This window comes from Octopus sinensis, linkage group LG4, assembly GCF_006345805.1.
Source record: "Octopus sinensis linkage group LG4, ASM634580v1, whole genome shotgun sequence".
Lineage (NCBI taxonomy): Eukaryota > Metazoa > Mollusca > Cephalopoda > Octopoda > Octopodidae > Octopus > Octopus sinensis.
In genome coordinates this window covers 10,604,742-10,617,938 of record NC_043000.1, presented here as the reverse complement: position 1 = coordinate 10,617,938, position 13,197 = coordinate 10,604,742, and the positions used below count along the sequence as shown (strand labels likewise).

Here is a 13,197-nt window from a genome sequence, read left to right as displayed (position 1 = left end):
GTTTCTGCCAGCCTGCCGCCTGTTTCTTATTCTATCAATCTCTTTTGCCGAACTGCTAATTCATGAGGATGTAAACAAACCAGCACCAGTTGTCAAGCAATGATGTGGGACAAATACACACACACAACAAGCCTCTTTTAGTTTCCGTCTACCAAATCCATTGACAAAGGCTTTGGTCAGCCTGGGACTATAGTAGAAGACACTTGCCCAAGGTGCCACACAATGAGACTGAACCTGGAACCATGTAGTTTGGAAGCAAACTTCTTACTACACGGCTACACCTAAAGTAAACATTTCACTTTTTTTGCTGATTTCTTAAAATAGAAGTTTTATTTTCAGTTACTGCATCAATAAATTCCTATTAACAAAGTAACCCCGAAGACCTATAAGTTTACCTTGTATAAATAAAAAAAAAAAACATTTATACTATAATAAAAGGGAGAAACTTAAAAGTGGTGCTGTGTTCTAATGCGTTCCCCCTTTCTTAATATGACACAGTATGATTTAAGAGAAATTTGGTTGTTATTTCTAGCAGATCAAGCTATCACATACAAACTAACTAGTCTTATATTTGTGCTATTTTATGATATAGTGAACAGGGGCTTATTGGTTGCTAATATATTGTAACATACTAAACAAACACTATGTTCTGTAACAATATTTTCTAATTACAAAACGACCAGGCTTCCAATCAAATATTATAATTATTATATTATCATATTTTCTCTAAAGTACCAGAGACAATGGAGTTAACATCATATTGATATTGTAAATGAAAATAAAAAAGATGAATATATTAAAGAATAGACCCGATTCAACCAACTACCAGACATCCATTTCAAACATATGTGAAAGCCAAAATCTGTGTTAAAAAGCCTATTTTAGACAAAAAGCAATAAAATTAATTAGTGAATGAAATGAATTAGTTGTTAAATGAGAATATTTAATATCACATGCTCAGAGGTAGGGGATGAATAAAAGATTCATTAAATAGATTTGTAAAATGTTAACCAAATTACCTTCACTATACATTCACGTTACACTGCTTTACAAGGCAATACATCTGACACATACATCATATGGTTTACTTCTGACAGGGTAATCTGCAGACTCTACCGTTTGAAACAATAATCTTGTTGCTGATCACTGAATGCTGCTGCAGTGAGCCAAAGTCTTGCTGTCAACGTCCTATAAAATAAAAAGCAAATCTTTGCAAGGAAGATTTACAGACATTTATTGCAGCTTTTCAGCAGCAATAAATGTCTGGATGTCAAAATAGTATCATATAACCATTTAACTGATGTTCTGAGAGAATAGCATCAGCCTCATTTGATGCCTGTTTTCCATGCTGGCATGGGTTGGGTGACTTGACAGGAGCTGGCCAGCCAGAGAGCTACCCAGGCTGTAAATGTCTGCTTTGGCATACACTCTATGACTGGATGCCCTTCCTAATGCCAACCACTTTACAGAGTGTGCTGGCTGCTTTATACGCGACACAGGTGCTTTGTATGTGGCACTGCCATGAGTGCTTTTCTACATCGCACCGGCATGAGTGGTTTGCACATGGCACCGATGCGAGTGCTTTTCTACATCGCACAGGCATGGGTGGTTTGTTGCACCAGTGTGGGTGCTTTTCTAGATGGCACTGGCATGGGTGCTTCCCTGCATGGCACCGGCACGAGTGCTTTCCTGCATGGCACCGGTGCAAGTGTCTTCCTACATTGCACAGGCATGAGTGCTTTCCTACATCGCACAGGCACAAGTGCTTTTATATATGGCACATGTATGGGTGCTTTTCTATGTGACACCAGCATGGGTGTTTTTAACATGGTACCATGTGATGAGAACTTTTTACAGAAAGACATGAAAAAATAAATGCAATCCAATCAGGCAGTGTGAATCCAACATACCTTACTAGGTTTCAAGAGAATTCCTTCTGTTCTTTTCTATCTTATGAATTACATGGCAACCTCAGTTGTGCTTGTGGCTTGAAAAAAGCACTCAGTACACACTGTCAAGTGGTTGGTGTCAGCAAGGGCATCTAGCCTTAAAAACCATGTCAAAAGATGACATTGGAGCTCGATGCAGCCTTGTTGCTTGCTGGTTCCCTATCAAACTGTTCTACCCATGCCAGTGTAAAAAGCGGATGTTAAATGATGATGGGGAAGATTTAGCTACTATTTCTAGCAAGCAGAATATCTATATGGAGGCTGCTTTGTTGTGATTGATTGTTCAGGTGAGACAGGTGTACGTATCATTGATTAAAGGAAAGACAATGGTAGAAGAAATATGTATATAGAACTGAAGGCTATGTTGTATGAAACACATGTCTGCACAACTGCTGAAACAGATTAAACTTGTCATAATGAGCTAAGAAATCACTTGTTGGCTTGACAACTTCAGGCTCATACAGAGCAATACAACTAAAAGTGTCACGATGGAAAACTGAAAAAGCACAAACAACTAAATGTAGTTTCAGTGTAAATGTGGCAGTTCCTTCTTAGGAAGCACCACCTGAAAGCTACACACTGGTATCAAAGAACATGTGCAAACAAACACATCATCCAAAAAATACCCAGAGAAATGCCACACTCAGGACTTTACAGTCAACATCCTAGGCATGGATGTGGCTCTGTGGATAAGAAGTTTGCTTCCCAATCACATGGTTTAGGGTTTAGTCCCACCTTAGGAAAATGTCTTCTCTTATGTTCCCAGGTCAACCAGTCTCGTGAGTGGATTTGGTAGATGGAAACTATAAAAAGCCTGTCATATGAGTGTGTGTGTGTGTGTGTGTGTGTCTCCTTGTCTTGACATAGTATGGTAGTTGTAAATGAGTATCACTGTCACACACCCAGTGAGTGTACTTCATTTCCAATATTCTGCAAGAACATGTCTGGCCATGGGAAACTATTACCATACCTAGAAACGGGTGAGGGTTGGTAACAAACAGGGCAACCAACTGCAGAAAACGTGCCTCAATAAATTCCATCCAACCCATGCAAGATGGAAAAGTGGAGGTTAAAACAATGATGATGGTGATCAAGGCAACAGAATGTAACATAGGCAATTTAAGGATTAAAAAAGCCATATTCATTATTAAATTGAAACCATCAAACAACAGGTGAGAATTACATGAGGCAAACTGGTCAGTGTAACAATACCATGCTGTACATGTCACAATCCCTTCCCACATATCTGAGCAAAAGATACCAGCTCAACACCCATCCTCCATTTTTTCCTGATGAAGTGTTATTACACCTGAAATAAGACAAAATTTAAACTGCCTTCCTTCTGTTTTCAGTCTGATATTTCAATTTACATTGTATGAGTTTTTGAACAATTTTGACAAATGACCAAATCAATTTGGTATATGATTGGAACATATTTTAACCAACTTCAGAAGAATGAAAACTAATGTTGATCTGGGTAATATTTGAACTCAGAAGATGGAAACATTCACCTGGCAATCTCTTATTTTTGTAATAATTTTTTATATTCTATAAGAGAAGTAGTAGAAGAAATTTATTATTTCAGGTTTGGCTCTGTATCTTTCTACAAAGTATGAAGAAATGAAGTACTTTTATTATAAAAACCACCCCCAAAAAACCACATAAGCTATTAGCTAATTTCCTTCTATATTTTACTAGATTGTTCTGGAATCACATATAAATTAAGGCAAACAATGTATACTGCTATTAAAGATGGAACCATTTTGTAATTCTAACTCAACTGGAAAGTAACAGTATTTAGTGAAGCTGAACGAGCCAATGAATAGACGTAGATTATTGATCTGTAATAAGGTGGAGATCACCAGTTCAGTTACTTAGACTGTTGATAGCAACTAAATGCTATTGTTAATAATTGCCTGGCTACAGCTACAACAGGAGGGAGGGAATAGGTAATGGGGCAAATAAATGGAGCAAAAACACCACGGTTGGAAAAACACAGCAATTATATTATTGTAAATAGATGATGATGGAGGGCAGAAGTGGTAGAGTGGTTTACAAATAAAATCGCGCAGTATTTAGTTACACTCCCTTATATATGGATTTCAAACCTTGCCTTTCACCATTTTAAGGTTGATAGAATAGGTAGCAGTCAAGTATTAAAGGCTGAGAGTAACAGACTGAGTTGTCGATGATTATTAGAGAAAGAGACATCACCTACTCCCCAACACTTATTTGTGGCCCCTCTGCTCTACCCACTCCTACCTGCCTTGAATCTTGAAGGTAACTCCTCTTCAGCAAAAAACCTGTTCTAGTCCAACTTTTTTCTCTCATACTCTTCATCACCTAGCATAAAAGTAGACCCTTGGGGTTTGTAGTCATGTAAACTTCATTATGATCTCACTAGTGTTGGTATCATGAAGAGAAGCACCCAGTACACACTGTAAAGTGGTTGGTGTTAGGAAAGGCATTCAGTCATAAAACCCATGCCAAAGCAAACACTGGAGCATGATGCAGCCCTTGGGGCTCATTGGGTGCTGTAAAACCATCCAACCCATGCTAGCATGGAACATGGATATCAAATGATTATGAGGATGATGAAAGGTGGTAAAAATTTGTCCAGAATCAACTCTAAATATTGGCACACTCACAATTATCTAAGTAATAACATGTTTACACAGGCACATGTAAATGTCTGATCAAGAATAGTTAAGCTTTTCTGAAAATACCCAGTGATCTACAGATCAAGAGTTCAAATTCTGCCATAAGTTTTTGTTATGGCTCAGTCAAGAGTGAAAAAGGCAGCACTCATGACTTTACTGTATTAACTCCAAGACTGACAAAGAGAAAGGGAGGAAGAGACCTCACCACATGAGTTGTTGGATGCAGTAGGAAAGAGCACATCAAGATATTGAATTATTTTCTGATTGGTGACCTGGCCTGAATGCTTGTAATGAAGTGAACTTTGTTAAAGGCAAATAAGAGTCAAGTAGTGATGTTAAACCAGATGAGAGAATAAAAGAACATCACCTGCCTTTGTCATCAAATGTACAACTTGCTTGCAGCTTCTTGATATACCTATCTAGAGACAGCCCCACTCGCATCAACAATATCTCTGTAGCTCCCTTTTCCATAGCTTTCTTTCTATTTATATCCATGTAACAAAGACAACTTTTTTTTTTGTCAAGGCACATCAAATCTCCACCTTGTCATTTCCATTTGATAGATAAAGCCTTCATCTTCTGAATCAAAGGAACATATGAATGAGATCTGGACTTTACAAGTCTGTCTTAAAGGGCAGTAACTGAATAAGAACCGATACAGAGTAGTGGAGATTTTTGGTCCTCTTCACATAGGGCAACCAGTTGTAATGCTGGTGATATAATAAAATGCATTCTGGTACACTGTAAAGTGGTTGGTAATAACAAGGGTATCCATGCTCAAAATGGAATAGCAGTCTCTCTAGTGTTGGCAGCATACCACACCAAAGTGGGCTGATCTGTTACTAAGTGTAAGATGATTTGGACCATGACAATATTACCAAGCACTCAATCCATTCCCTTATGGAAAAGCAGATGTAAAATTGATGTGTTTGTGTGTGTGTGTGTAATTATGATTGAAATAAGGATAATTATACAATTAATGAACTTCATAAAGGAAAGTTAATTAATGCTAGACATAAATAAAAACTGAATAACAGAAGATATTTCTGTTGTAAGTTGCAATAATTTAAATTCCATTGTCTTAGATAATGAAAATGTATTATAAAAGCTAGATGGGAAGTAATGACTAGGTGGAGAGGGGGGTTTATAACTGATTGCCTTGTGCTATTTATTCTGGCCTACATTCTGGTTTCAAATACATGCAAGGTCAACTTTGCCTTACATTCTTCCAGAGCTGGTAACTAAAGTATCAGTCTAGAGTGGTGGACTGGCAGAATCGTTTCAGCATTGAATAGGATCCCTTGTGGTATTTCCTCTAGATCTTAGCATTCCAAGTTCAAATCCTGCCGTAGACTACTGGATTGGTTGACTTAATCCATGACCTGTCTTTCAGTATCTTTAATCGAAATCATTTGTTGCAAACATTTTGGTTATGTATCCAGTCTGAGGATACCTTCCTACCCCTCTTGCTAGTCTCAAGAGGCTCTATAAAGGACTGTGGGCACTGCCCTTCTCTGATTATGTATAAAAAAAAAAGCTTCAAGGGTCATCAATGACATTTGGAAATTTGTAACGTGCTGTGTAATACTAATATATATTATAAACTTATAAACAATATACTTAATAGCAATACATACCATAAGGAAGCATATGTAATATTTTGAAATTTGTTTCTCTACTGATAATCAATGGCAAGCTACATGTGTGTGTGTGTATGCACGCACACACACACACACACACACACGTACATAAATGAATGTGAGGGTGTAAATGTGTTTACTTCTTGAAACATAAACTTTCTATATTGCTCTCTATGCAAACAGTAAGCGTGTATATTCAATCTTCTACATGTAAATTATATCAACAATGGTGTACTGCCAACTAAGTAATAAATAAGAGCAGAGAAAGACTAAAAGTCCATTATAGCTAGTCAGGTTGGTTGGAAATGAACTAAAGATACACCAGCAAACACTTGAATTTTCCTTTTCTTTAAATTCTAAAAGCTTTCCATTGGCTTCATTTGACAGAAGTGGTAGACAGTTGACATTATAATATGATTTAGACTAAATAAACCAGCAATGCATTACATCAGATTGATGATAGAAAGAAGTGATGAGATAATATTTGACAGAAGCAGTAGATTATATTATAATGCAATTTGAAGTAAATAACCAATAATGTTCCATAAAATTTCATGGATAATGAAATTTTATGGTAATCATTTTGATTTTTTGACTTTGTACCTAAACTGTTTGAAATACCTTGCATTATCATGCGTAACATGCAGTGTTGCACAACTGCCAAAGGAGCAGCAAGTCTATTATAATCCAATATATTGGCTTTTAATGTCATTTTAGGTAAGTACAACCAGGGCTGTGTTAAGAGGCTTGGTTTCTAACTATGAAGTCTTGGGTTCAATCCCACTGTGTTGCACATTGGGGAAAGTATCTTCTACTATAGACCTGGACTGGCCAAAGCCTTGTAAAGTGGATTTGGTAGATAGAAACTAGAAGAAACCCAAGGCGTTTACAATTTTTTTACAGCATATAACTGTGTGTGTGACATGTCTGATTCACCAGAAGGCAGCGAGCTGGCAGAAACATTAGCACAGCGGGCGAAATGCTTGGTGGTATTTCGTCTGCCGCTACATTCCGAGTTCAAATTCCGCCGAGGTCGACTTTGCCTTTTATCCTTTTGGGGTCGATAAATTAAGTACCAGTTATGCACTGGGGTCGATGTAATCAACTTAATCTCATTGTCTGTCCTTGTTTGTCCCCTCTATGTTTAGCCCCTTGTGGGTAATAAAAGAAATAAGAAACTAGAAGAAACCCATTGTGTGTCATCATCACCATTTAACATCTGCCTTCCATGCTGACATGAGTTTGACAGGAGCTGGCCAGGTAGAAGACTACACCAGGCAACTATGTCTGTTTTGGCATGGTTTTTACGGCTGGATGCCCTTCTAAATGCCAACCACTTAACAGTGGACTGAGTGTTTTTTATGAGGCACCAGCACAGGTGAGGTCAGTTTTGTCATGGTTTTTACAGCTGTATGATCTTCCAAATGCCAACTGCTTTGGTGTGGACTGCATGCTTCTTATGTGACACCAGCACTAGCAGGGTCACCAAGTAACTTGCAAGACAAAGAATTTTGAGAGGAGAGGGGTGGGGCATTTGGAGGTGATCTTGTGTCCGTTGGTGAAAGGTTAGAGTGATACAAAGTGGCAGAAATAGATGTCTTGCTTTAGAGGAGGTACATAGTCACCTGGTGAGATAGAGAGAGAGAGAGAGAGGAAGAGACCAAGAGAGTGTGTGTGTTTCTGTGTGTGTGTGTGTGAGCATGCGTGTTTGTGTGAGCATGCGTGTTTGTGTGAGCATGTGTGTGTGTGCGTGTGCGTTTGTGTGTGTGTGTGTGTGTGGTGTGTGTGTGTGTGTGTGTCAGGGCTATTACTCTCACTACTTCTCCTTCACTGAATTACTGTTTTCTCACCTCCTCTGCATCTGGTCGAATATATAAAAACACTACGCTCATTATTAGGAGACTGGTAGACTGCTAACATCATACTATAATGTACAATAAATAACTATCACTATAAATAACATAAATGTCACCTAATCCTTGAAGATATGTTGATGACAGTCAATGCTTGGCTCTGGTTATTATGGTGTATAGCAGACAAAAAATCTTTTACTTTTTTTTTAGTCATTTGATTACAGCCATGCAGGGGCACTGTTTTGGAAGATTTTACTCAAACACATCAAACCAAGTACTTATATTAAGTCTGGTACTTATTTTATTGTCTCTGCTGGTGAACTGCTAAGTTATTGGAATATAAACAAGCCAATACTGGTTTTGAAGTGATGGGGAAGGAGGAACAAAAACTAGTTCTGAAGTGATGGGGCGGGAGGAACCAACACGTGTGTGTATGTGATGGGTTTCCATATAGTTTCCCTCTACCAAATTTGTTCACAAGGCATTGGTCAGTCTGGAGCTATAGAAAACACTTGCCCGAAGTGCAGTGTAGTGGGACTGAACCTGAAACCATTTGGTTGCAAAGTGAACTTCTTAACCACACGGCCACATATTTTTGGGTTAGGATGTTCGTCAATCAGAGATAACATTCTAGGTAAACAGAAGATAATGTAGACTAAACAGTTCTGCCCAAAGCTTAACGAATGCTTACAGTACATTAAAACTAATGACAAATACACAGGTGGTCCCAGAATCTATCTACTCATCTACAAGAAGTGGTTCGTGCATCCAAGACCGCATTATGAAATATGCCCTTTTTTTTATTTTTTAAAGATAATTGTGTTACTTGAGGGAAATATAATTGTTATTCCTAAAAGGTTGAGTAGCCAGGCAGTGGCTCCTTCTTTGACTTTTTCCCTGTTTCAGTCATTTGACTGTGGCCATGCTGGAGCACCGCCTTTAATCGAGCAACTCAAACCCAGGACTTATTCTTTTTAAGCCCAGTACTTATTCTATCGGTCTCTTTTGCCGAACTGCTAAGTGGCGGGGACATAAACACACCAGCATCGGTTGTCAAGCAATGCTAGGGGGACAAACACAGACACACAAACATACACGCACACACACATATATATATACATATATACGACAGGCTTCTTTCAGTTTCCGTCTACCAAATCCACTCACAAGGCTTTGGTTGGCCCGAGGCTATAGTAGAAGACACTTGCCCAAGGTGCCACGCAGTGGGACTGAACCCAGAACCATGTAGTTTGTAAGCAAGCTACTTACCACACAGCCACTCCTGCGCCTACTTGTTTAAGATGTGGTAATAAAGCAATGCAGATAACTGAAACATTTTTTTAAAATGTTGAGATCAACATTAAATAAATAAAAACTACTTTAAACTGAACTAAGCAGCAGGTTAATTTCAGATTTTAAAAATATAGCTTTAAAAAAAATCAAGTCAGCTTGTTTTTAAATAGACTGTTGTCAGCACATTGATTTTTTTCCAAGGTTCTTTTGTGCAGGGGTAAGAGGGTGAGAGAGAGAGAGAGAGTGAGTGAGAGCAGATGTTATATCCCTTGTGAAATAAGTGTAGAAATACAGAAAAACACAAGAGAAAACAGAACGAAAGGAAATTGACTAGACACTATGGCAATTCTTTGTCACTGCAATAAAAAAAAAACCCAAAAAAACAAGAAACACTAACTGAATGAGATATCTAAACTGAATAGATGACTGAATGGTCTTTGAAAGGTTCTATGTGTTGCTTGTTGAGTGGATGGCCTTAAAAAGCCTATTTCAAAAATGAACACAGTAGCGGTAGATTTTTCTATTTCTTTGGAGAAGAGATTTTAAATACTTCAATAAAGATGTAGAATCTGCTCGAAGTACATACATGGGGGCCATAGAGATATGTATAAAGACAGTTCAAAACAGGTTTATTGGTCTCTCTCTGTTTAAAACATTACACGTTTAGGCTATTTATGTGCTGGTGTTTTAAATCACAGGATGAATCACACACAAGAAGATGCACTGTACATAAGAATTTTGGCTTTTAGCCATAAACATCTATCTCTAGGAGTTTCTAAGACTACATTATCCGATGTGTCTTGTTTAATCCTTTTGTCACCATATTTCTGTTGAGATGCTCTGTTTCTTTAAATTGATTTTAAATATAACAAAGAATTTAGTAAATTAACTTAGTTATCATTAAGCTAGTGTTTGGAACATAAATTGTGACTAAGGTTTGGTGGAAGATTTTAATTCAGAACTTTTGAAGACAAGACATTTGTACTATTTCAGGCAGGTTGGTATTAAAAGGGTTAAAATGGTGCCGATTGATTTGAGAGAAATTTAGCAATTACAAAATTATTGTTGATTAGTTTAGCCTTGATTCAGAAAATTTATAATCAAAAGCATTCCAGTCACGACCATTTCATCTCTTTAGGGGCATTAAGAACTACAGTTACTTTCCTTTTTACAAAATAATGGACTGTAGTTTGAAGGAAATTTGGTTACTATTTCTAGCAGTCATGTTGTAGCTCCATTCCTTTATGTTGTGCTGTCACCTTACAACTAACAGAACAGTAATACTGTCTTTATAAGATCCTGTACATAACTTGGAACAAGGTCACAAATCTTCCAAGCTTGGTATGGGCTGGATGCAGCTCAGTAGAGATGGATTGCCAAGTATATATTTGGGTAGTGTGAAGATTGTGAAGATTTGCTCTGTGTAGATATGCTGAGAGGCTGAAGATATGATGCAGATAACAAAAACCACATTGAAACATGTTGCCTGATTCTGGCCCACAAAAGAAAGCTCCTGATCTTTTGTTGTTAACCTCAGGCCAACCAGCATATCTATCAAGAAAGGTACTCCAGCTGTCATCATACAGTCTATTAGAGAGGACTACTTATCAATGTTTTCTTTTATTTTTAAAGATGGTAGAAGATATTGGAGCTATTTCTTTATTGCATTGCCCACAAGGGGCTAAACACACAGGGGACAAACAAGGACAGACAAAGGGATTAAGTTGATTACATCGGTCCCAGTGCATAACTGGTACTTAATTTATCGATCCTGAAAGGATAAAAGACAAAGTCGACCTCGGCGGAATTTGAACTCAGAACGTAACGATAGATGAAATACTAAGCATTTCGTCCGGCGTACTAACATTTCTGCCAGCTCGCCACCTTGCTATTGGAGATATTTCTAGCAGGCCAATCAACTACATAGGGTTTCTTTGTTTATTCTGGAAGAGAAGTATGCAAAGTGGAGTGACATAGTTGGAGACACATTACAAGTGTAACTGAAATGAATGGACTCAAGAATAGCAAATGCACATTTCAAATACAGTCTATGGAAGGGCTAGTAAAGAAGCAGCTAGTTTTGTAGTAATACTTGAAACCATAAAAGATTGTGTTGTCAGTAGCCTTGGATGAAATCTTCATCATCATAACAACAACAAATTGAGGTGAGTAATACGCAGGTTGTAGGCAATGAAGAAAGTGGAAACAATACAAATAGTGATTGGTGCACTTGGAAGTAACACTACCCAACTACCAATATGGCTCCCCCCACCAAAAAAAAAATAATTGAATAAATATAAAAATAGAACAACTACAAAAATCATCATTGCTTGGAAATGCAAGAATCCTCCACAGGGTTTTTGAAGCATGACCAGTAAACTGCTGGCTACGGGCAACTGACACTTTCCATCATACTCAGCAAAATAAAGCTGGGATTTTTCATATAATAGTAATGCTTTCTAATATAGGCATAAGGCTTGAAATTTTGGGGGAAAGGGATAATCAATTATATTGACCGCAGTACTCAACTGGTACTTCTTTTATCGACCCTGAAAAGATGAAAGGTAAAGCCAACCTCAGCAGAATTTGAACTCTGAACATAAAGATGGATGAAATGCTACTAAGCATTTTGTCTGGTGTGCCGATGATTCTGCTAGCTTGTCTCCTTAATAATAAGTTTTCAATACTAGCAATGATATAACACCTTAGATGTTCATAACTGATGAAAGTATAAACTCATTAGGAAGTGAAGAGAGAGAAATACAAATTGCATCCAGTTTCAGTTCTTGGTTGAAACTATTTCCCTTCACCTAGGATAAGAACAATGAGGATGTTTCTATCTGATCACTTGAACAGCTAGAAATAACAGCGAAATAAAACTCAACAATTTTAAAAGCAGACAGAAGGACATTGGATAATATGACTCTGGATACACTACGATTGAATAAAAGATGAAATGATCATGGCTAGAATGTTTTTGATAACAGGCATGCTTCTGAGAAAAGCTTAAATGAAGATATAGTGAATATGTTGAGCACTTCTGCTCAACAAATCAGAATAAATCTATACATATCTTACATCTGTCCTGTATATGTTTAGTTGTATTTCAGTGGCAGGTCTTAAACCATTTACCTGAGACATAACATAGAAGTTAATGCTGAAGTCCAGTTAAAATATTTGTTTCAACCACTTAACATCCTCTTGAAATAACAATGTGACAAGTAACATTCCCAGGTAATCTAGTATCTGTTTTCAGACTGCAAAGTAAACTGACACATTTAGAATTACGTGGTCTGCCTAAATACACGAGAGTTTTAAAAAAATGCTTACACTGAGGTTTAACTAAAAACCCTTTAGCTATTAGTGCAATAACATATATACTCTTAGTAGTTGAATAACTCATGACAATATATTTTGGGATGTTGTAGAAATAACAATACTATCCCATGTATTTGAGAGTTCTCCAATATGGGTTTTATTTGCATTTTGTAGAGGGCCGAAATCCGAAATATTTTCTGGCTCTAAAACAGATTCCAAGTTATTGGGATGCAGTTTTGATAAAATTATAGATGTGAAGTCATCATAAGAGATTCTCAGAGATTGAGACACCAAGCATCAGTCATAACTTTTCAAAATTTGCATGTTGTTGGTATGTATGGGGACTAAGTTACAAGTTAGTTATATCGATATACATACGATAGTGTTTAGTGTTTTGTATCGTTGAAGATGAGATTATTATTTTCCTGTTGGAAAATGGTTTTGAGATACCTATTTATGGATGCAGCATGAGGTATTTAGGCTT

At 37.3% G+C, this 13,197-nt stretch overlaps 1 protein-coding gene across 4 annotated transcripts in view; it reads right to left on the bottom strand.

The window, feature by feature from the left end:
- LOC115211060 (kelch-like protein 24) overlaps positions 1-13,197 on the bottom strand; it is an 80,206-nt gene that overhangs the window by 51,554 nt on the left and 15,455 nt on the right. For 2 of the 4 annotated variants that reach the window (XM_029779943.2, XM_029779944.2), the window contains exon 2: positions 1,020-1,188. The exons of the other annotated variants lie outside the window; for them this stretch is intronic. The gene's annotated coding sequence lies outside the window, so the exon portion shown is untranslated. The remainder of the gene's footprint in view (positions 1-1,019; positions 1,189-13,197) is intronic. 4 annotated transcript variants of the gene reach the window in all.